We start from the raw sequence: 22492 nt of genomic DNA, 5'->3' as shown, positions 1-22492 counted from the left end.
TTTTCAATATCTCTTTTTTAACGCATACCTCCCATATACCGTTTTCGAGGTATTGCAATTTTCTCGAAAACGGCTCTAACGATTTTGAATAAATTTGGTGTACGTTATACTCATATTGATTCTAACAAAACTGCGTTTTTAGTTTTTCTCAAAAAATTCGGAGAACGGAAATATGGCGTTGCCGTTTTTCAAAAATTGACATTTTTTAAGTTCATATATTTGATCAAAGCACAAGTCAATTTTATTCAAAATTTTAAGACATCATTTTGAAGTGTAAAATGAAAAACAAAAATTTTAAAAAGTTTTTGAAAAATTTTTTTTTTTTTAATTTTAGATTTTTTTTTTACTTTCGATTTTTTTAATTTTTTTTTGACACTTTTTTTTTGAAACTAACACAAATGAGAATTTTTCACTTAAAAAAAAATTAAATGATTGTGATACACTTACCTTTTTATTTCACCTCAATAACAAAATTGGTTAAATCCCAAACTCCTCCGTGAAAAGAAAATTAAAACCAATTTTCTAGAGTAGATATAAAAACCGTTGAATTGAAAAGACTTACTCTTAGCAATTAAACAGTAATATTCGAGAAATAAATGCACATACATATATGTTTTTCAATTATACTTAGGATTTTAACTGAAATGATTTATTACATTCAATGCCTCCTTATTTTTGCCAACTCTTCAAGTATATTTCTAACAATTTTCTTAAAACAAAAGAGCCCCTAACACAATAAAAAATACTCCCTTCAACTTGCTTATACTATGCTAAATTCTATTGTTATCACATATTTGTATATCTTTTTTTGTTTCAAAATTTCTGTGCTAACATATTGTTTATCTCGTTGACAAATTGATATCTTTTTCAAGTATCACCCTCCCGTAGGCTATATTCATAAAATTTCTCGAACACACTGTTATAATATGAAAAACAAAACAAAAGAAGAAACGAAAAACAATTTGTTTCTTCAATTTCCAATCCTTCGCATAGCTCCAATATCCCCACAATAACTACATCTTATTCATTCAAAATGCGCGTTCATCTCCTTCAACATAACAAAAATATATTCCAATTTATACATCGTCATAACTGAAGCGGCCTTCAATCACTTTCATCATCCCCATCATCTTCATCAATATTATCACACCACCACCGCATCAAGAATCATCTGTTTCTCGCCACCCACCCACGCCTCCACCCATTCAGTAGTCAATATCATAAAATATTCCTTGTGTGCCCATGCTGTGTAAGATGCTACATTGCTGACTACTGACTGCTCCTGTTCCTGTCCCATCATCAAAAGACTCTTATAACGTCGTTGTTCGTCCTTGTCCTATATTAAAAAAAAAAAAAAAAATAGGAAGGATGTTATCGATAAATATCACGACAAAATGCCGGATATCATCAGACAAAGATCCAAAAAAAAAAAAATTGCTGTATGAGAAAAACAATGTTAATATTATTTTTAAAGCCGTATTACCGCAATGCTGACGCTGAATCCTTCAGGCTCTCACTCATTCTATGAGCTGTCATCATAAAAAAAATTGACATTCTACTTCATCTTATCTTCTTCTTCATCTTGGGCTCTCTATTTTTCTCTTTCTCTCTCTCTTTCACTTGTCTTGCTTGAAAGTCATTTTTGTTAAGTTCTTGTGTTTTTCTTCATTTATTTCTTTGAAAATCTTGTTTGCATGTTTTTATGTTGTATTGTGTTTTGTTTTTGTTTTCATGTTACATTGAAAGAAATTTCCTCTAAAGAGGTTTAGTTAGTGATGAAACTTCAAGGAGGGAAAAAGGACTTCAAAAAGTTATGCGATTTCATGAAAGAAAAGTGTCTTCTTTCATGAAAGGACTTCAAAGAGCAATGGAATTTCATGAAGGAAAATTGTCTTCCTTTCGTAAAAGGTCTTCAAAGAGCGATGAGAATAAATGAAGAAAGAGTGGTTTCATAAAGTAAAATGGCTTCAAAGAGCGATGAGACATCATGAAGGAAAAGTGTCTTCTTAAAGTAAAAAGGCTTCATAGTTGAATAAATAAATAAATAAATAAAGAGCGATGAGACATCATGAAGGAAAAGTGTCTTCTTAAAGTAAAAAGGCTTCAAAGAGCGATGAGACATCATGAAGGAAAATTGTCTTCATAAAGTAAAATGACTTCAAAGAGCGATGAGACTTCATGAAGGAAAAGTGTCTTCATAAAGTAAAATGGCTTCAAAGAGCGATGAGACTTCATGAAGGAAAAGTGTCTTCATAAAGTAAAATGACTTCAAAGAGCGATACGACTTCATGAAGAAAAAGTTTCTTCTTAAAGTAAAAAGGCTTCAAAGAGCGATGAGACATCATGAAGGAAAAGTGTCTTCTTAAAGTAAAAAGGCTTCAAAGAGCGATGAGACATCATGAAGGAAAAGTGTCTTCTTAAAGTAAAAAGGCTTCAAAGAGCGATGAGACATCATGAAGGAAAAGTGTCTTCTTAAAGTAAAAAGGCTTCAAAGAGCGATGAGACATCATGAAGGAAAATTGTCTTCATAAAGTAAAATGACTTCAAAGAGCGATGAGACTTCATGAAGGAAAAGTGTCTTCTTAAAGTAAAAAGGCTTCAAAGAGCGATGAGACTTCACGAAGGAAAAGTGTCTTCATAAAGTAAAATGGCTTCAAAGAGCGATGAGACTTCATGAAGGCAAAGCGTCTTCATAAAGTAAAATGACTTCAAAGAGCGATGAGACTTCATGAAGGAAAAGTGTCTTCATAAAGTAAAATGACTTCAAAGAGCGATACGACTTCATGAAGAAAAAGTTTCTTCATAAAGTAAAATGACTTCAAAGAGCGATGAGACTTCATGAAGGCAAAGCGTCTTCATAAAGTAAAATGACTTCAAAGAGCGATGAGACTTCATGAAGGAAAAGTGTCTTCATAAAGTAAAATGGCTTCAAAGAGCGATGAGACTTCATGAAGGCAAAGCGTCTTCATAAAGTAAAATGACTTCAAAGAGCGATGAGACTTCATGAAGGCAAAGCGTCTTCATAAAGTAAAATGACTTCAAAGAGCGATGAGACTTCATGAAGGAAAAGTGTCTTCATAAAGTAAAATGACTTCAAAGAGCGATACGACTTCATGAAGAAAAAGTTTCTTCATAAGATAAAATGGCTTCAAAGAGCGATGAGACTTCATGAAGGAAAAGTGTCTTCATAAGGTAAAATGGCTTCAAAGAGCGATGAGACTTCACGAAGGAAAAGTGTCTTCATAAAGTAAAATGGCTTCAAAGAGCGATGAGACTCATGAAGGAAAAGTGTCTTCATAAAGTAAAATGACTTCAAAGAGCGATACGACTTCATGAAGAAAAAGTTTCTTCATAAGATAAAATGGCTTCAAAGAGCGATGAGACTTCATGAAGGAAAAGTGTCTTCATAAGGTAAAATGGCTTCAAAGAGCGATGAGACTCATGAAGGAAAAGTGTCTTCATAAAGTAAAATGACTTCAAAGAGCGATACGACTTCATGAAGAAAAAGTTTCTTCATAAAGTAAAATGACTTCAAAGAGCGATGAGACTTCATGAAGGCAAAGCGTCTTCATAAAGTAAAATGACTTCAAAGAGCGATGAGACTTCATGAAGGAAAAGTGTCTTCATAAAGTAAAATGACTTCAAAGAGCGATACGACTTCATGAAGAAAAAGTTTCTTCATAAGATAAAATGGCTTCAAAGAGCGATGAGACTTCATGAAGGAAAAGTGTCTTCATAAGGTAAAATGGCTTCAAAGAGCGATGAGACTCATGAAGGAAAAGTGTCTTCATAAAGTAAAATGACTTCAAAGAGCGATACGACTTCATGAAGGCAAAGCGTCTTCATAAAGTAAAATGACTTCAAAGAGCGATGAGACTTCATGAAGGCAAAGCGTCTTCATAAAGTAAAATGACTTCAAAGAGCGATGAGACTTCATGAAGGAAAAGTGTCTTCATAAAGTAAAATGACTTCAAAGAGCGATACGACTTCATGAAGAAAAAGTTTCTTCATAAGATAAAATGGCTTCAAAGAGCGATGAGACTTCATGAAGGAAAAGTGTCTTCATAAGGTAAAATGGCTTCAAAGAGCGATGAGACTTCACGAAGGAAAAGTGTCTTCATAAAGTAAAATGGCTTCAAAGAGCGATGAGACTCATGAAGGAAAAGTGTCTTCATAAAGTAAAATGACTTCAAAGAGCGATACGACTTCATGAAGAAAAAGTTTCTTCATAAGATAAAATGGCTTCAAAGAGCGACGAGACTTCAGGAAGGCAAAGCGTCTTCATAAAGTAAAATGACTTCAAAGAGCGATGAGACTTCATGAAGTAAAAGTGTCTTCATAAAGTAAAATGGCTTCAAAGAGCGATGAGACTTCATGAAGGAAAAGTGTCTTCATAAGGTAAAATGGCTTCAAAGAGCGATGATATTCACGAAGGAAAAGTGTCTTCATAAAGTAAAATGGCTTCAAAGAGCGATGAGACTCACGAAGGAAAAGTGTCTTCATAAAGTAAAATGGCTTCAAAGAGCGATGAGACTCATGAAGTAAAAGTGTCTTCATAAGATAAAATGGCTTCAAAGAGCGACGAGACTTCATGAAGGCAAAGCGTCTTCATAAAGTAAAATGACTTCAAAGAGCGATGAGACTTCATGAAGGAAAAGTGTCTTCATAAAGTAAAATGGCTTCAAAGAGCGATGAGACTTCATGAAGGAAAAGTGTCTTCATAAGGTAAAATGGCTTCAAAGAGCGATAAGACTTCACGCAGGAAAAGTATCTTCATAAAATGAAATGGTTTCAAAGAGCGATGAGACTTCATGAAGATAAATTGTCTTCATAAAGTAAAATGGCTTCAAAGAGCGATGAGACTTCATGAAGGAAAAGTGTCTTCATAAAGTAAAATGACTTCAAAGAGCGATACGACTTCATGAAGACAAAGTTTCTTCATAAAATAAAATGGCTTCAAAGAGCGACGAGACTTCAGGAAGGCAAAGCGTCTTCATAAAGTAAAATGACTTCAAAGAGCGATGAGACTTCATGAAGTAAAAGTGTCTTCATAAAGTAAAATGGCTTCAAAGAGCGATGAGACTTCATGAAGGAAAAGTGTCTTCATAAGGTAAAATGGCTTCAAAGAGCGATGAGACTTCACGAAGGAAAAGTGTCTTCATAAAGTAAAATGGCTTCAAAGAGCGATGAGACTCACGAAGGAAAAGTGTCTTCATAAAGTAAAATGGCTTCAAAGAGCGATGAGACTCATGAAGTAAAAGTGTCTTCATAAGATAAAATGGCTTCAAAGAGCGACGAGACTTCATGAAGGCAAAGTGTCTTCATAAAGTAAAATGGCTTCAAAGAGCGATGAGACTTCATGAAGGAAAAGTGTCTTCATAAGGTAAAATGGCTTCAAAGAGCGATAAGACTTCACGCAGGAAAAGTATCTTCATAAAATGAAATGGCTTCAAAGAGCGATGAGACTTCATGAAGATAAATTGTCTTCATACTGTAAAATGGCTTCAAAGAGCGTTGAGACTTCATGAAGAAAAAGTGTCTTCATAAAGTAAAATGGCTTCAAAGAGCGATGAGACTTCATGAAGGAAAAGTGTCTTCATAAGGTAAAATGGCTTCAAAGAGCGATAAGACTTCACGCAGGAAAAGTATCTTCATAAAATGAAATGGCTTCAAAGAGCGATGAGACTTCATGAAGATAAATTGTCTTCATACTGTAAAATGGCTTCAAAGAGCGATGAGACTTCATGAAGGAAAAGTGTCTTCATTCTGGGTAAGTAAAATGACTTCATAGAGTGATGCGATTTCATGAAAGAAAAGTTTCTTCATCCTGTAAAAGGACTTCAAATTGCATTGAGACTTAATGAAGGGAAAGTGTCTTCATTTCGTAAATGGCTTCAAAAAAAAGTCTCTTTGTTTCACAAATTTTTAATTTGATTTAATTTAGCTTTTATTCTTTTATTTTCCACAGTGTACTCGTATACTGTCCCCAATGCAGTAAAAATCCAAAGTTGTTACTGAAGCCTTATGCTATATAGTTGAAGGTGCTTGATGTTCTAACCTCTTTTCTCCTACCAGAGAGATGATGGAATTATGTAAATTTTTATAGAGTCCTTAAAATGTGAGTAAAATTTGTTTTTATGTTACCGTCAAGAATTGTTACAAGTTGCTCTGTGGAGATGATAAATCAATGGAACTGGGACTCTGAGGGACAAATATGGGTACGTAAGCAGTCGTGTGATGATGTAAAAGAAAACACAAATAGAACATTATTCTTTGAATAAATATACATGTAAATTGTTCGAGTTCACAGAGTATTGCATTGGAACGAAATTGAAAATGAAAATTTAATTACAAATATTTATTCTTTGGTTGACTCGTTATGATGATGTAAGTGTGGTGAAAGTATATAGAGGTAGAAGATTGCTTTCTAGAGATTGACAAGAGTGTAAGCAGATGTAAGCTTTTGCTTAATGGAAACTAAAACTATTCCATCTATCTAACCGCAATCAGTTAGATGGTGTAATCTTGTCTCAGTCATGCTATTTGTATACAAAAGGATATTTCATCATTACAAAACAATATGGAACCCCTTTTTTGAATTTAATTGTTTCCATAGTTACTGAAGTTAAAGGGTGGAGGTGGTTTTTAATAATATCACTCAACATGTCGACGTGCCAAAAACATTTGTTTTCATTGTAAACGAAGACATCCTGGTTATCTACTGTCTTTCTCTCTTACTTCCGCGTCGATATGTCCTTTCAGCCATATCAGGACTCAAAAGCTAGTTAACTATATAATCTATTGTACAACTTTAACTATCTTACTACCGGGTTTGGGGATGCGGAATGAAAACCTCAAGCATAAACAGACAAAATGTGGACAAGTTATACGAATAATAGAAACCAGATGAAGCCAGGAGTTATCTGGGGAAATAGGGAAAAGATGATATTGTGTTTTGTAGACACACAACACCAACAACATCACTATTCTGATGATGGGATGACTTGAGAGAAACGTTAACTTCAAACCACCATAACAAGGAACTCTTCGTCAGCTTGCTGTCATTAGTCCAAGGGTGGAGTAAAAGTTATTTTGACTTAAGGCGTTAGGTGTCTTTATTATTTAATGACTTAATGCTTCCAAGAACGTTTTTGAAATATTAATCATTTGTAATAGAACGCAGGGGAGAGAGAAGGATGGTTAAGTGAAATTTAATAATGCCATTAGAAAATTATTTAGTATGTTGGTGAGGGAAGTAAATCTGATAGGTATTTGTTGTTCGACAAATTTTATTTTGGATTTAAAAACAAAATTAAATTTGTTTTTTCCTTTGAAAAGTCAATTTTGAAGTGAAAACTTCTTTAGTATTGTAGTGATTTGAAACAAGATGAAACGAAAACGCGACACGAACATTAAACTTGCTATAACTTTTTGGTTATAATAGATAGATAAATGAATTTGTGTTGTAGATGGGTAATTAAATAAACTATAAATGTACAAAATTTCAATTAATTTCATATTCAAAATTCTGAGATATCGGTAGAAAGATGCTCTTTTTCTACACACGTTATATCTTTTGATCTAGTGCACATACAAATTTGATTTAACTTTAATACGCATGCTGATAACATAACCTTTCATTTGATATACATCACAATTAACTGTAAAAGCTCTACAAGTTACACAATAAATTGAAAAACTTGAAAAATACCTCAAAACACCTGTGGAGATCTGTTGACGATGACCAGTGTAGGAAGTAACGTAATCTCAGCTTGAAATTTCGACATAGTTGGCTTTAAAAAATTCTTATTTTTTTTTTCTAGGCATGGTAGAAATATGATTCGTACATCATATAAAAGGCGAAATAACCTTTCAGATGATATAAAATTTACTTTAGGTTGTCATTTAAACAAATATATTTAATGGTGTTAAAAGAGAAAAAAGATTGATTTTTTTTGCTTTTTTGATGGAAAGTGATTTGGTTTGAAAAAAATAAGCTCTTTTTGTAGATGTTGTATAGACATGGACGATATAAATATTTTGAGCTGAAACAATAAGCTTCCAGATAAAATTTAATATAGGTTGTAATATAAAAAACATGTATTTGAAGGAGATAGAATAAAAAATAGGTAGTTTTTTTCTTTTTTTTTGCAAGAAAAATTTTTTTTAAGGTTCACTTCTACCACGTGTGAATTGCACATGTGATTTTTATTTACTGTGGGTTAACAATTCATTCAGAACAACAAAACAAACTTCATTTTTAACAACAGAAAAAACGGCTCCAAGGCGTTTAAAAAAACAAATTTAAAAAAAAATTTATTATGAGAAAAGTTAAAACCTTTGAGAAAGGTAAACATATTTCGACCCCCCAGTGCCCCTCCCCAGAGTCCGGACCATCAAAATATTGTGTTGTTATCCGAACCACATATGTATATGTCAGTGGCGTACGTTGAGTCGCCGAGGCCCCGGGGTAAGACTAAATTTTGGGGCCCCTTTGATATTTGGGGCCCCTTAGTTACAAATAAAAATTATGTATACGCCATACGTTTTTTTTTGTATTGCATATTTATTTTTAGGTTTATTTTAATGTTTTAATATGTTCGTAATGCACTTTGCTATACTGACTTAAAATGTCTCTCATAAAAGTAGTAAACACTTGTACTAGGGGCCCCCAAAATTAAATATTTAGAGGCCCCTAAAATAAAAATTTGTTTAGCTTAGAATCGATAGTTCTTGGGGCCTCTGTTCTGAAGTAATAAATACATATTTTATTTTCCATCATCAGACATACAGAATTTTTTTTATTTTGGGGCCCCTGAAAAATTATTTTTAGAGCCTCAAAATTAAGTGCTTAGAGGCCCTAAAATATAAAATAATTTTTTTGGAGCCAAGAATTAATAGGTATTGGGGCCTCTGTTCTGAAGTAATATTCGGAATGCCACCAATAACGTAATGTTTTTATTTTGGGCCCTGATGTATTTATGTGGGGGCCCCTGAATTTATATTTAATTTTCCATTTGAATGTTTTGAACCACTTTTGAGGATCCTCAAATAATATTTTTTTGCTTTTTTGGGGCCCCTAATGCATTATTTTTGGTGGCAAAGATTTTTCAAGTAATAGTTTTGAGGCCCTAAGATAAAATTATAAATTTTCTTTTAAAAAAGCAGTTTATTTTTTTTGGGGCCCCTGGGGTAACCTTTTTTTTTTATATACACATATATTGTGTGGCTATCAATGCATTATACATTACACTGAATGACATAATTTGTCTCCCTGGTTACTTCGTAACTCAATTTATGCTAACAGTTTCCTTCTCTGCATTGTCTCCAGTGGGGGCCCTGGGGTCGGTCGGGGGCCCCGGGGCACCGCCCCGCTTGCCCCAAGGGAGTGTACGCCCCTGGTATATGTACAAAATTTCAGTTCGATACGATAAATAGTACACTAAAATTGATTTGGGGTGTTCCCACCTCCCTAGCCCCTTCCCTAGGGTCCGGACCACCAAAATATTGTAAAGTCATCTGAGGCTACATATATGTATAAAGTTTCACTTTGATACGATAATTGGAAGTAGGCTAAAATTAATTTGGGGTGTTAAGACTCCGAATGCCCCTCTCTAGGGTCCGGACCAGGTTTGCAGGTTCATATCCCATATATAAATCATTGAAAAACTATGTAATTTCAAACACCATTAAATGCTAGCCAACAAATCTTCTGAGTGACTAACAAAATGAACATAACAATATTTACATTAATGCGATAAGATATTTCAAATAAAATGTACTCATACACCAGAGTGACTTCATGGAAGTAATAAAATAAATAATCAATGAATAAATAATGAAATCAGTTAATATTTGTTTAATTTACAATCACTTATTGTCAATTTAAACAAACTTATGCTAAATTGCATACAATGGTACACAACTTTTGGGATTCGAGGTTGAGCTCTATCGACCATTATTGAATTACTATTTCATCAAATATGTTAGTAAGAAAAAAAAAACATGCGGAAAAAAACAGTTTGTCAGCCTGTCTGTCCGTCTGTATAAGGAGCTACAGCCTAAACGAATAGACCGATTAACTTGGTATGTAGCATTTTTTTGGACACTCTCCAGAGGGATTTTTGGAATTAATTTTTTTGGACCAAAAATAACGGAAGATACTTGTCATATACCGATTTTAGTAAAGTTGACATTGCTCAAAAACGGCTCCAACGATTTTGTTTAAAAAATTCAAATGTAAATTTCTAAGACAAGGTCTATTTTTTAATGAAAATCATTATTAACATTACCTGCCATAGAACCGTTTTTTTTGTTTTTTTAATCCGATTCTCTCCGAAACTGCATATTTGATTTCAACGAAACCTTTTGTGATTTTGAAGAATTTATACAATTTTTATATAAGCAAAAATAAAAATTTCGAAAAAAATAATTTTTGGATTTAAAAAAAAAATTTTTTAATTTTTTATTTGAAAAATCAAATTTTCGAAAATGTGAAATTGATTTTTTTTTTAATTTCGTTTTTAGATATTAATTAGTGATTTCTTCAAAATGGCATACAAATTTTATTTTAAAACTTTTTTTCCAAAAAAATAGTTTTTAAAAAAACGGCTCTAACGATTTTGAAAGACCTTAAGATATTTCGATGCCTACCCTCCCTGGTAACTTAAAAAAAACAAATAAAAGTCTAAGTTAGCTTAAGATATATATTCTTAACACAAAAAAAAAAAACATACATAAATATATAAAATACACAGAACGAAGTAAGTACGGATGAGAATATCCAATCTTTGCAAGTAAAGAAAAAGTAAAGCCTTGAATTGCCAGTAATAAAATACGAAAACTCCAACACAATAAGGCATTCATCTCAAAAAGTTAGTTTTCTAAATGATATACCTACCTAACTTAACTGGGTAGGGTACCAAGTCATGGTTCTAGAGAGAGAAGGAGATGAAAAATAAAAGGAAGTCAGCTACATCACCTTGGCTGTGTTGTATAGAGTTGATAGAAGATAAGAGGAGTATGGAAGAAAAGCGTGCATAGCGCACTAATTGCCTTTACATAGACCCAATTTGGCTTCCATCCAAGTCAACTGCGGCAAAGACCGTTCTATATTATACCAGTGTAGATATACATTATTATATAGTTCCTGGTAGCAGACTTTCTCATCCTTGTTGTCCTTTTTTTTTTATCTTTCTTTTCTTTCGTTATTTTGTACTCGCTCCAAAGTATAGGAAGGAAATGTTGTACCTTCCGCCCGATTCCAATCTAAACACTTTCACACGTCTTTGACTTACTCCTGCTCTGCAAATTTTTTTTTTTTTTCTATACAAGTATTGAGAAAGAAAAGTCTTATTGCTGTTATCCGCCTCCTCCTTCTTTACCACCTTTAATATCAGTAGAAAGCTACACCTACAACACAACTATACTACAGAAGACCCATCTTGCCAAAGTGGCCATGTCCGTTGTCAAGATTTATGCTTCCATGCTTCTTTCGTTCTCTAATCTAAAATGAATAAAGGAAAACAGGAAAATACGATGAGCTTGGAAAGAAAATTAAAGCAGCATGCAGTCTTTTGTAAAAAATAGATAGAAAGAGTCAGAGAGAGAGAGAGATAGAGATAGAATGACTAGAAAGTGAAAGATTTTCAAAAAAAAAAAAACTTGGCTATATAGTAACGTGTTGATTTAGAATCCCATAGTTGGTGGGACCCACCATCATCAAGGGCTCTGTACAGATTTTTTTCCATGTTCGTCCTTATTTCGTCCTTTTTTAAGGATATACCTATTCATTCTCATTCTCAATCGCTTTTGCTTTGCTTTGCAACACAAAATGAAAAAGCTGCTGCATAATAGAGGATTTACGAGACGTTGTTCCAGTAAACCATTCTACTTAGAAGAGGATGTAGTTGTAGTTTTTTTGGTTTTGATACTAACACAAAACTATACAACAGGATGAGGATGTGGAAGTTGAAGTGGCTGCTAAAGGAGGCTTGTAGTAGTTAAAATATATAAACATTGCTACACTATACTCTAGCTATCGCTGTGATGGATGGATGCATGAAAGGTGTAGGATAAAGAGGGAATTGGAGGAGGTGGAAGCAGGGGAAAATGTCATTTTGCTGCAATGGTTATATCATGCGACACACTAAATTCAAGGTAGTTTCGTTTGGTACGTGTGGTGCAGTTGCAGAATCAGCAAAGGACAACAGCAGGAACAGTTACACAGCACATCAAAAGTATAGTTGAGTGATTGAGGAAGTAAATTATTGGGCAACATAAGTTGTTGGCTTTTTGATTTTATTTTTTTCGTTTTAAAATTAAAAAAAAAGTCTACTTGCACTTCCAAACAAATTTAGAACAATAAACTATCTATTGAGTTAGAAGTAAGACCAGGGGCGTACACTCCCTTGGGGCAAGCGGGGCGGCGCCCCGGGGCCCCCGACCGACCCCAGGGCCACCACTGGAGACAATGCAGAGAAGGAAACTGTTAGCATAAATTGAGTTACTCCAAAAGCTTTTACTTCAGGCGTCAAAAAAATTAAATTAAAAAAAATTGTTTTTTAAATTAAATTACACTTGTTGATGGATTACTTAATATTACTTTAGAAGCCCCAACAAATATGACTTCGGGGCTCCAAAAATATTATATGAAGTGTCCCAAAAAATAATTTTTCAGGAACCCTGTTAGTTAAGAGGCAATCAAATATTAATTTGGGGGCCCCAAAATCTATTACAAAAATATTCATCAAATTTTCTGATGGCATGACAAATAATATTATTTGAAGATCCTTAAAAGCTATTACTTCAGTGGTTCAAAACAATCAAATGGAAAATTAAATATCAATTCAGGGGCCCCAACATAAATACATCAGGGCCCAAAATAAAAACATTACGTTATTGGTGGCATTCCGAATATTACCTATTAATTCTTGGCTCCAAAAAAATTATATTATATTTTAGGGGCACTTAATTTTGAGGCCCCAAAAATAATTTTTCAGGGGCCCAAAAAAAAAAACTATGTTTGATGATGGAAAATCAAATGTGTACATATTACTTCAGAACAAAGGTCTCAAGAACTATCAATTCTAAGCTTCAAAAATTTTTATTTTAGGGGTCTCTAAATATTTAATTTTGGGGGCCCCTAGTACAAGTATTTACTACTTTTATAATAGAAATTTGAAGTAAGTTTAGCAATTACGGACATATTAAAACATTAAAATAAACCTAAAAATAAATAAGCCATACAAAAAAAAAATGTATGGCGTATACGTTCTTTTCTTCGTATCTAGGGGCCCCCAAATATCAAAGGGGCCCCAAAATTTAGTCTTGCCCCGGGGCCCCGGCGACTCAAGGTACGCCACTGAGTAAGACTTTATCATTTGACTGATTACAGTGTGCTCCACGAGTTGACACCGTTTTAGTTCACCACGTACTACTAAAGTAATTTTGGTTCGTAAAAGCTGAGTAGATATAGAGGTGTTCCCTTAATCTACTGCACTTTTTTTCTTGGTAATTTTACAAATATTTTTCAGATAAAACAGATAACCATAACTCCGTTGCACTTCTAGAACTTTTCATAAGTTTTGTCTCAGGATACACTACATGAATGCAGAATTCTTATGTCTGTTTTGGTAAAAATTGGGAAAAAAGAGGTTGTCTGTAAAGCCGGCTTACGGACGATGATAACGTGATAACGTCGTCAGAAAACAAGTTGTGTGCTTTTGTTTAAAATGAGTCATTCAAAGCGTTTACTTATTTCAAACAATCATAATTTACAAGAAAAAACTTAAAAAAAAATACCTTTTTTATTTTCTCATTATATTAATTTTTTTTTTATTTTAAAAGCTTACAAAAAAAATGATGCAATTTAAAAGCCAAGTATTTTTTCTTAAGAATAAAACCATTTTTAAATTTTTACAATGCGCAAAAAGTATAAAAATAATTTATTGAAAACAATCATTTTCATCAAAAAAAAGCAAAAAAAAACATAAATTTTTATCTTCTCACGTCATTAATTTCATGTTTTTCCCTAACAACCTATATAAAATTTTACACCATCTGAAAGCTTATTGTCTTAGCTCAAAATATATATATCGATCAGGTCTATGAGACATCTACAAAAAGAGCTAGAATTTTTTGAACTCGATCAAATTTCATTAAAAAAAAGCAAAAAAAAAAAACATTTATTTTTATGTTCTCACGCTATGTAATCAATTTTTTTGTTTGACAACCTATAAAAATTTTACACCATGTGTATGCTTATTATTTCACCTTTCATATGACGTATCAATCTCATTTCAAAAATGCCTACAAGAGAAGTTAGAATTTTTTAAAGTCAACCATGTCGAATTTCAAGACTGAGATTACGGTACTTCCAACACTGGTGGCTGTTCGGGGGGCAACAGATCTCTACTGGTGTTTTGAGGTTTTTCGCAAGTTTCTTGAATTAACATTGTGTAGCTTGGTCTATCGTTATGTATGATATACCAAATGAAAGGTAATTGTATCAGGATACTCATAAAAGTTTAATAAAATTTCTATCTGCTGCTTGGTCAGAAGTTCCTGTTGAATTCTAAAATTTTATTTTACCATTATCTCAAAATTGTGTTTTCGAAAATGATTTAAACTTCGCACACATATAGTCGTGGTCATGGTCTATCATAACTTTTCCTGTATCTATTAAATAAAAAAAGATTAAAATAAAAAACGATGAAAATTGGTTAAAAACGTGTTTTTTAAAAACTTGTTTCTTAAGTTATTCAGTCAAAATTCTTTAAACGATTCCAATTTTTTGCACATGTATGCATAAGGCAAAAACCTACATGTCCTATAAGTTTGAGATTTTTTGAACGCTCAAAAAAAAGCTAAAAATCAAAAACTATCCAAAAACACCCCTAAAAAACAAGGTGTTTTTCAAAAATTCATATTTCGAAACGCAGAGTGTTGGAAAAAAATCCGTGTCAGACACCTAATTTTTTTTCCCTCATCTTTCACCTGGCACCTTTAGAATTGTCAAAAAAAAATTCCCCTACCCAAAATCATCATTTTGTCATAGCTCCAACACGTTGTAGATTAGTTTCAAATTTTTTTAGAATTTTTTTTTCTTAAATGCAGTTATTCTTAAATTAGTTTTATCTATCTATAGCAAAAAAAATCAACTCTCTACGACTTTGCGTTTAGATTTTAGCCCAAACTTCATCTTTCCGTTTTACCCCTGTTTACCCTATTAAATGATCAAATTTTTAAAATCCTTCATTTGGATTAAGCTTTAGGTTATTATCTTTCAAATAAGCTATAGAAGATTTTTGTACCTCTAATAGTTTATTTTTAATTTTTAATTGAATTTTTTTGCCGCACTGCGAAAGTGCGAGAGTGTAACGCTACAAAATGGCGTCACTTTTTTGTGGTGGCTGCCATGGTTCATCATGAAACTTGGCAAAAAGTTTGCTTTTAGGCTAAGAACCAAGTACATAAAAAGTCTGTAAAAAAAAGTTGGGTGGAAGGGTGTTTTTTCGCGGACAAGAGGGAGAGGGTGAAGGTCAAAAATATACTGAAAAAAATTGTTTGTCGAATATCATAATATGACACATGTTTTCAAGGTATTTTTTGATGCTGAATCTAATGACATAAAATTAAAATCAATACGATTGCTCTAAGAAAAGTTATTGCCGATTAATAACAAGTAAACATAACCGTAAAGTAAAATATAACCGACTGATAAAATTCGGGATGAAGGTTTTAGATAAAGCAGGGACAAAGGATTCATAAAGTTTTTAAAATTTTTTTTGGTGAAAGGGTGTTTTTTTGATGGGTTAAGTTGTGTGTGAGGAAGATATCATAACAGCTGACTTAAATTTTATTAATTTTTAAAACTTGGTGTAAATGTTTTGGTTGGTATAAGAATTAAGAATCTACAAAGTGTACAAAATTATCTTGAGTGAAAGGGTGTTTTTTTTTTTTAAGAAATGATGAAATTCGGAATTAGTACCACAAAAACTAGGAAAAAATTGTTACACCAATGAAAATTGGTAAAATTGTTTCATTTAGAACAGAAACCAAGAACCCGAACAGTCTATACAAAAATTTTAGGTTAAAGGGTGTTTTTTTTTGGGGAAATAGGAAAAAATCCGCGATAAGTCCGATAAAATCAATGGTATAAATGGTACCCTTACGAAAAAAAATTTCAAATTTGTACCTTAATTGTTGATAACGTAATACATATATAGTTAGTATTAGAAAGCAATCAGACGAATAGTTTCAGAGATCTCGGTAGGTACCAAGTCAAAAAATGTAGTTTCGAGTAAATCACAAAAGAAAATACCTACCCATTGCGCATTGACACAAACTTTTTGTCATTTGGCGATCGGCGAAATTAGAATAACGAAAATTTTCAAGCATGGAATCAGAAACGAACAAAATGGGTCGTATTACTGTGTTTAAAAATTCTGTATGATCAAAATTCTATATATTGCTGTACGATAACACGGTGTTACAAAAATGAGGTTTTAAAATATACGCGGGCGGAGACCTATCACGTTTTGTAGAGGTAGTCGCACTGATTACGAAACGGTATTTAAAAAGTCCCTAACACCCCCAAAATCTGGAGTTAGGGGCAAAAAACGGTTTTTTTTACCTTTACCCTTCATTGAAAAAAATCTAGCTTCGTCACATTTTTACCCATTTTCGATTTTTTACAGTTTCTGATAGAAGATAAATATACCTTTTCAATAATATATAAAACATGTATTTCGGTTAAACCACCTAGATTTTATAAGCCGTCAAAGTTCATTAATTCCATTTTTTTTCATCATTTACCCAAATTCGACATCAAATTAAAGTATATATTTTCACAACAACATGCTGTTTAAAAAATATATTCTTAAATAATATTTATCTTCAAATCAAGCGAGGTATTTTTTATGAAAATCAGTTCAAAATTTAATATTAAAACTATGATGTACGATAAAAATTCCGTATTTTAAAATACAGTATATTCGGAGTTCTGATGTATTTGAAAATACAGTATGAATAAAATACTATCTATTTATAATTCTGTATTACAAAATTCTGTATTATAATGTTCTTCTCCCATGGTTCAAATAACGATTATTTAGATAATCGTTATGCTATTCCATGTCCAAGTAGAGTAATCTATTTCGATAAAGTATAATATCTTAATTCTTACAATAATATTTTTTTCAGTGTATACAACGTACGCAAAACTATAAAGTAAAATATTCACTTGTTTGCTAAAAATTTTAAAACAAACTTATTCTCATGTTATTTTAACTTAAAGACTTAACTTCACTTAAAACATCACATTTTCATGTAATCCCATTTCCATCACGGAATATAAGTCTGCATCCAAATTGCAATTTGCAAATTTCCTACTCCTCTTCATGTTCCCTACTTGTAACTCTCGTAATAAATTACAAAAAAAAATCATGATTTCCCTTGTTGCAAAAAACAGAAAAAAAAAACAGAATAATAACAATAATAATCCTCCCAGAACGAGAGCGAGAAAAAGTCCATAAATCCTTTCGGTGTGATGAAACTTTAATGCAAACCATCTTCAATTTATTCTGAACAAATCTCCATTTCGCCCAAGTGCAGTGCTTCGTTCTTATTCAGAGCTTAATTAAAATCCCACCTTTACCTACATTCATGCCCGCAACCGTCCGTAATCATGACTAAAAAAAACACAACCATTCTACTACCATCCAGGACATGACTAGCTCCTACTACTACCAATCTACTCAAACCTATTTTCCACCCATATTGCACAGTGTTGAACAATTTTTCGACCAAATTGACCTCATTTAGATGAGGAAAGCCTCCAGTCGTGTCTGGCTTTTTAGTTAACTATCTGCAGATACCAACCCCCCGCTCAACATCACAGCTACACATACACCCACACAATGAAAACACGCCATCATAGTAATTTCCCTCGGCTTTCCTCTAAAACCTACCTGACGTTCACGTTATTGTGTGTAGTAGTTGAAGGCTTCATTTAAAATGAAAGGATATTTAAAGGGAAGAAAGTTTTATAGTCTTGTTCTTGGCAGGAGCGCGAGAGGCATCCTTTCCAACTAAAATTTGTTTCTTTTTCTTCTTTTTATTGCTTTTTATTTGTTTTAAGTACATAATTGAGCTACACAGAGACCCTTCCACTATATTATATTCGAATAACTTTTTACTTAAAGGTGTTGCATGATAGTTATGGGTCTTGGGTTGGGTTGGTTATGGCTTTTTGCAAATGAAACTCAAATAAAAAGGGTTTGGGGGTGGCAATTGACAATGTTCGACCAATTAGTCTTTTTTCAATTATTGTTTCCGGGCGAAATGATTATGCGCCATTTTGCGCTGAGCAATAGCTATTTTAATGAGGTAAGATTTGAATTTTGTGTTTGTTTGATGAAAGAAAGCGGAATTTTTAGCTTTAAAAGTTCAAAGAAGTCTTGATTGAAGTGTTAACGAAAGTTTTTAAAATTTTTTCATAATTAAAGGATATCGCTTTTAAATGAAATAAGTTTCGTTTGTGGGTTGATAGGGAAGAAAAAAAGATATCTGTTGGTGATTAGATTTACTAAAATTTGAAATGTTAGTTACTATCCCGCCGCAGTACCACCGCACGGCTTTTTGAGAGCCGCACCACTGCCGAACCCTTTCATTTAAAACATTTTTATTTAAAAATACGATGCACCACAGCGAAATTAAAAATTAAATGAAAGATTGCTGCAGTGGTGCAGCGATGGTGCGGTAAATTTTTCATACAATATGAAAGGGTGTTCCTGTGTTGGTGCGGCGGCACCATTAAAAATTCAATTTCTATTTTTATACTCGGGATGACAAAGTTTTAGGTTATTTCCTAAGTAAAAATAGAAATCGAGTTTTTAGAGAAAACAAATTTTTGGCCGCCGCACCACAGCCGCATCAACACCGTTTGGCGGAAAATTTCGCCGCACCATAGCCGCACTCTTCCATTTTGTATGCTATTTAAAAATTAAAAAATATATTTTTTTTAGATTTTTGAAAGCAAATACTTCAATTGTTTTTCATTTTTCTCAAAAATGTGTCCCTGTATCCTAATAAAACAAAACTCCAGAGTTATTGCAAATTGTCTGTAATCCTTGTCAGTTTGAGTTTAGTCATGTATTTTTTCAACAATTGAATTTTTAAGGAATTTTGAGCAAAGTTTTGCTTTTCGAAACTAACATTGCTTTGAGGATATATTTTGTTTTCAAAAAATCTCCACCTGTGAAATTCAATCTGATGAAAACTGAAAAATTAATTAAAAAGTAAAACAAATAGTAAGCTTTCGTTCGTGCTTATTGTCACTACCATCTGGACCACATTCATGTCCATTGTCCATGAAGTTCTAACTTTCAAGAAAAAAAATGTCTCAAAAAAAAAAAAAATGTTAAATTCAAAAGAAAATAGGAAACAAACCTAAAAATTCCGACCAACTGTGAAGGAAAAATCGAAAACTAACCAACGTTAACGGCATAAACTCGTAGTCACCATAACTCTTCAACCAAGTAGTTTTTTTTTTGTTGTTTTTCTTTGCAGTTTTTCACTTGGATTTTTTTTTTCAAATATACAGAAAGAAAAGACATCGATGGAATGAAAAAAAAGGATAAAAAATGTGGTCACGTTTGTCAACAGAAGGATTTCCAAATCGAACTGTGTTTAAGCTGCAGGTGCATCGGACGAAAGAAAATCACAAAAAAAAAAAAGAACTTCTGTCTAAGAATGAAAGAGAAAAAAATCCTTGGTTTTATCCTTGTAGACGATTTTAATCGAATCAGAGATATAGGTACTATATTCGTTTCGTTGAAGATCCTTTTACTATTTTTTTTGTAGCTTTTAGTGTCTTTGCACATAAAATCAGATTATCTGGTCTATTTGACTTGACCAGGACCAGAACCAAAACTTTTTGAACGTCAGGTTATTTGTTCGGAATTCCACCACCTGCTGATGGTCATAAAATCCAGCATAAGAAACAAAGAAGAAAAAAAAAACAAGGCCAGTCTTTTTGCTTTTTGATAGGAGGCATACACTCGAACTTGTGACACAATTAATTGGACTTTCCTTGGGTTTTACTTCCTTCAAGAGTGATAAAAACCAGAGAGTGTTATTTTCCTTTAAGAAGTTCTTTTGCATATTGGTCGAGTCCTTAAGATTGCGTTAACTTGCACTGGGGTTGTCTTCAATTACCCCCTTAAGAGTTACATAAGATTCTTAAATTTGATTAAGTCAAGTAGTAGCTTGAATAGTTTTTCCTTGGTCTTGTGAGTTCTCTTCCAGTTAAATATGCTATGTGCCTGGAAATTAAATTAGGAATTCACTATTTTGAGTTGTCCTTTTTTTTAATTTTGCAGAGATTTAGTGCATAAAGCCTTTAGTTTTCTACAATCGGTGTTTGTAAGAGTGCGACATTGAATATTAATTTAAAAGAAACCACACTTTTCTTGTACAAAATACATCTTGTGTTTTATATCTTTTCTTCCGGGGGCCGGACCCAAAAATATACATCATTGTTTTAGATGTAAAAAAGTTAAGCTTCTTGATGAGGCGTGATAACTAAATTAGGAGATTTAAAGTTGTAATTGAAACATGTTAGGAAATCAGATCGGATTTTTTATAAGAAATATCCATGAAATCTCATCCATTTTGAAATATTCATAAAAAAAATTGATATTTTTTTGAGTGACAAAAGTCGTCCAACAATTAAAATATAAATTTTGATATGATTATCATATCATTATTATATTCATTCAATCATTACATTTTACTTAGGATAAAGGTTCTATAGGGCAAGTTTAGGCTTCGAAAAAAAAAATTGAATTCGGAATAACAATCAGACATGACGTTACGATGATGGAGAATGCCAAAAAAGTGTGTCTGCCATAGAAGGTTTTTTTTTTTTTGTTTCTAAATATCTCGCAAAAGACGAACCCGATTTCTACGAAAATTTTAATTCAAAAGCGTAAAGGTAATATTAAAATTATAAAAAATTAAAAAGAAAAACAAAATATTGGATTTAAAAAAAAAATTTAATTTTTTTTTTTTGAAACATCAATTTTTTGAAAACGGGTTTGTGAAAAATGTTTAAATTTAGTTTTTATGTGTAAATTAATTATTTCTGACATACTAGTTTTTTTTTGAAAAAAAATGTTAAAAAAATTTCTATACCTACATAAAAAATTATTCAACATGGTGTATACGTACTTTTTTATTTATTTTTTGATATACAGATCCTCCCAAAAGTCAACTTCGACACGAAAACGGTACATAGGGTAGGTGTTGACAGTTATCAGAAAAATAATAAAAAAAAATCGCAGCCATGTATTTTGTGAGTTATGGGCATTCGAAAAAAAATCGAAAAAATTCGGTTCTTAAAGGGTACAAAAATTAAATAATATGGAAAAATAACCTAATAAAAAAAAAAAACATTTTTATCTCGGTTATTTATGAAATATTCTCAATAATGTTACATCATTTTGAAAAGAGAATTGAACACACCAACTTTTAGGGTAACTTGCCGAAACATCGTAGTGCATTTTTTTTACACTACGGTTCAATGAATTAGAGTCATGTAAAATTTTTGCGTACTTAGTTGGACAAAAAAAGTGGTATTTGCTGTAGCGAAAGAAAAAAATTATAAAACTTAAGATTTGTAGTCACGGCACATGAAAAACCGTCATAGGGTGACCATTTTTTCGAATTTTGTTCGAATGCTCTCAAAATACATAACTGCGATTTTTTAAAATTATTTTTCTGATAACTGTCACCACCTACCCTATCTACCGTTTTCGTTTCGACGTTGACTTTTGGGACACCCTGTATACTTTTTTGTTTATGAAAAATATATTAAAATTTAATTATATTTTAAGCTTGAATACAAAAATACTGTGAATTAAAGCACTTTATAGAAATTTTCAATATAAATAAAATAAAAAAACATACCTATTTTGTCGACTTATTGCCATATTTATATGAAAAACCCTAACCATCATACAAGTCAGATTAGTTATATTATTTATAACTTTATAGAACAAATACAGAATAAAAATAAAAAAGACTAAATTAAAAAATTTCCAATAAATGTAAGAGATAACTGTTGTACCTTATAAAGTTGAAAAAGGTAAGTATTGCACCAAAAGATAAGTTCAAAAGATAAGACTCGCAATAAATAATAAAATACACGACTGTCGCACGTATCTGCTTCAAATAATTCAAAGTATTTTATCAAACTAGAAATAGATTTAAAATTGTCTTTATATAAATTTCTACCAAATTCGGTACATAATTATATGGAAAAATTTGGGATAATTATTCTGCAGATGTACAGAGTCAATAAATGAAAGGGCCTTCGTAACGAATACGATTTTATCCGATTTATCCATTATCATAATATGTTGGTTTTGATTAAAACTTCGAAAAATATTTTTTAACACGAAACCAATACCTTGCCCATAGAGCAAAT

Source organism: Episyrphus balteatus, chromosome 2, assembly GCF_945859705.1.
Source record: "Episyrphus balteatus chromosome 2, idEpiBalt1.1, whole genome shotgun sequence".
In the NCBI taxonomy this organism is placed as follows: Eukaryota; Metazoa; Arthropoda; class Insecta; order Diptera; family Syrphidae; genus Episyrphus; species Episyrphus balteatus.
The sequence above is the reverse complement of the archived record's forward strand: the minus strand, read 5'-3'. Positions refer to the sequence as shown.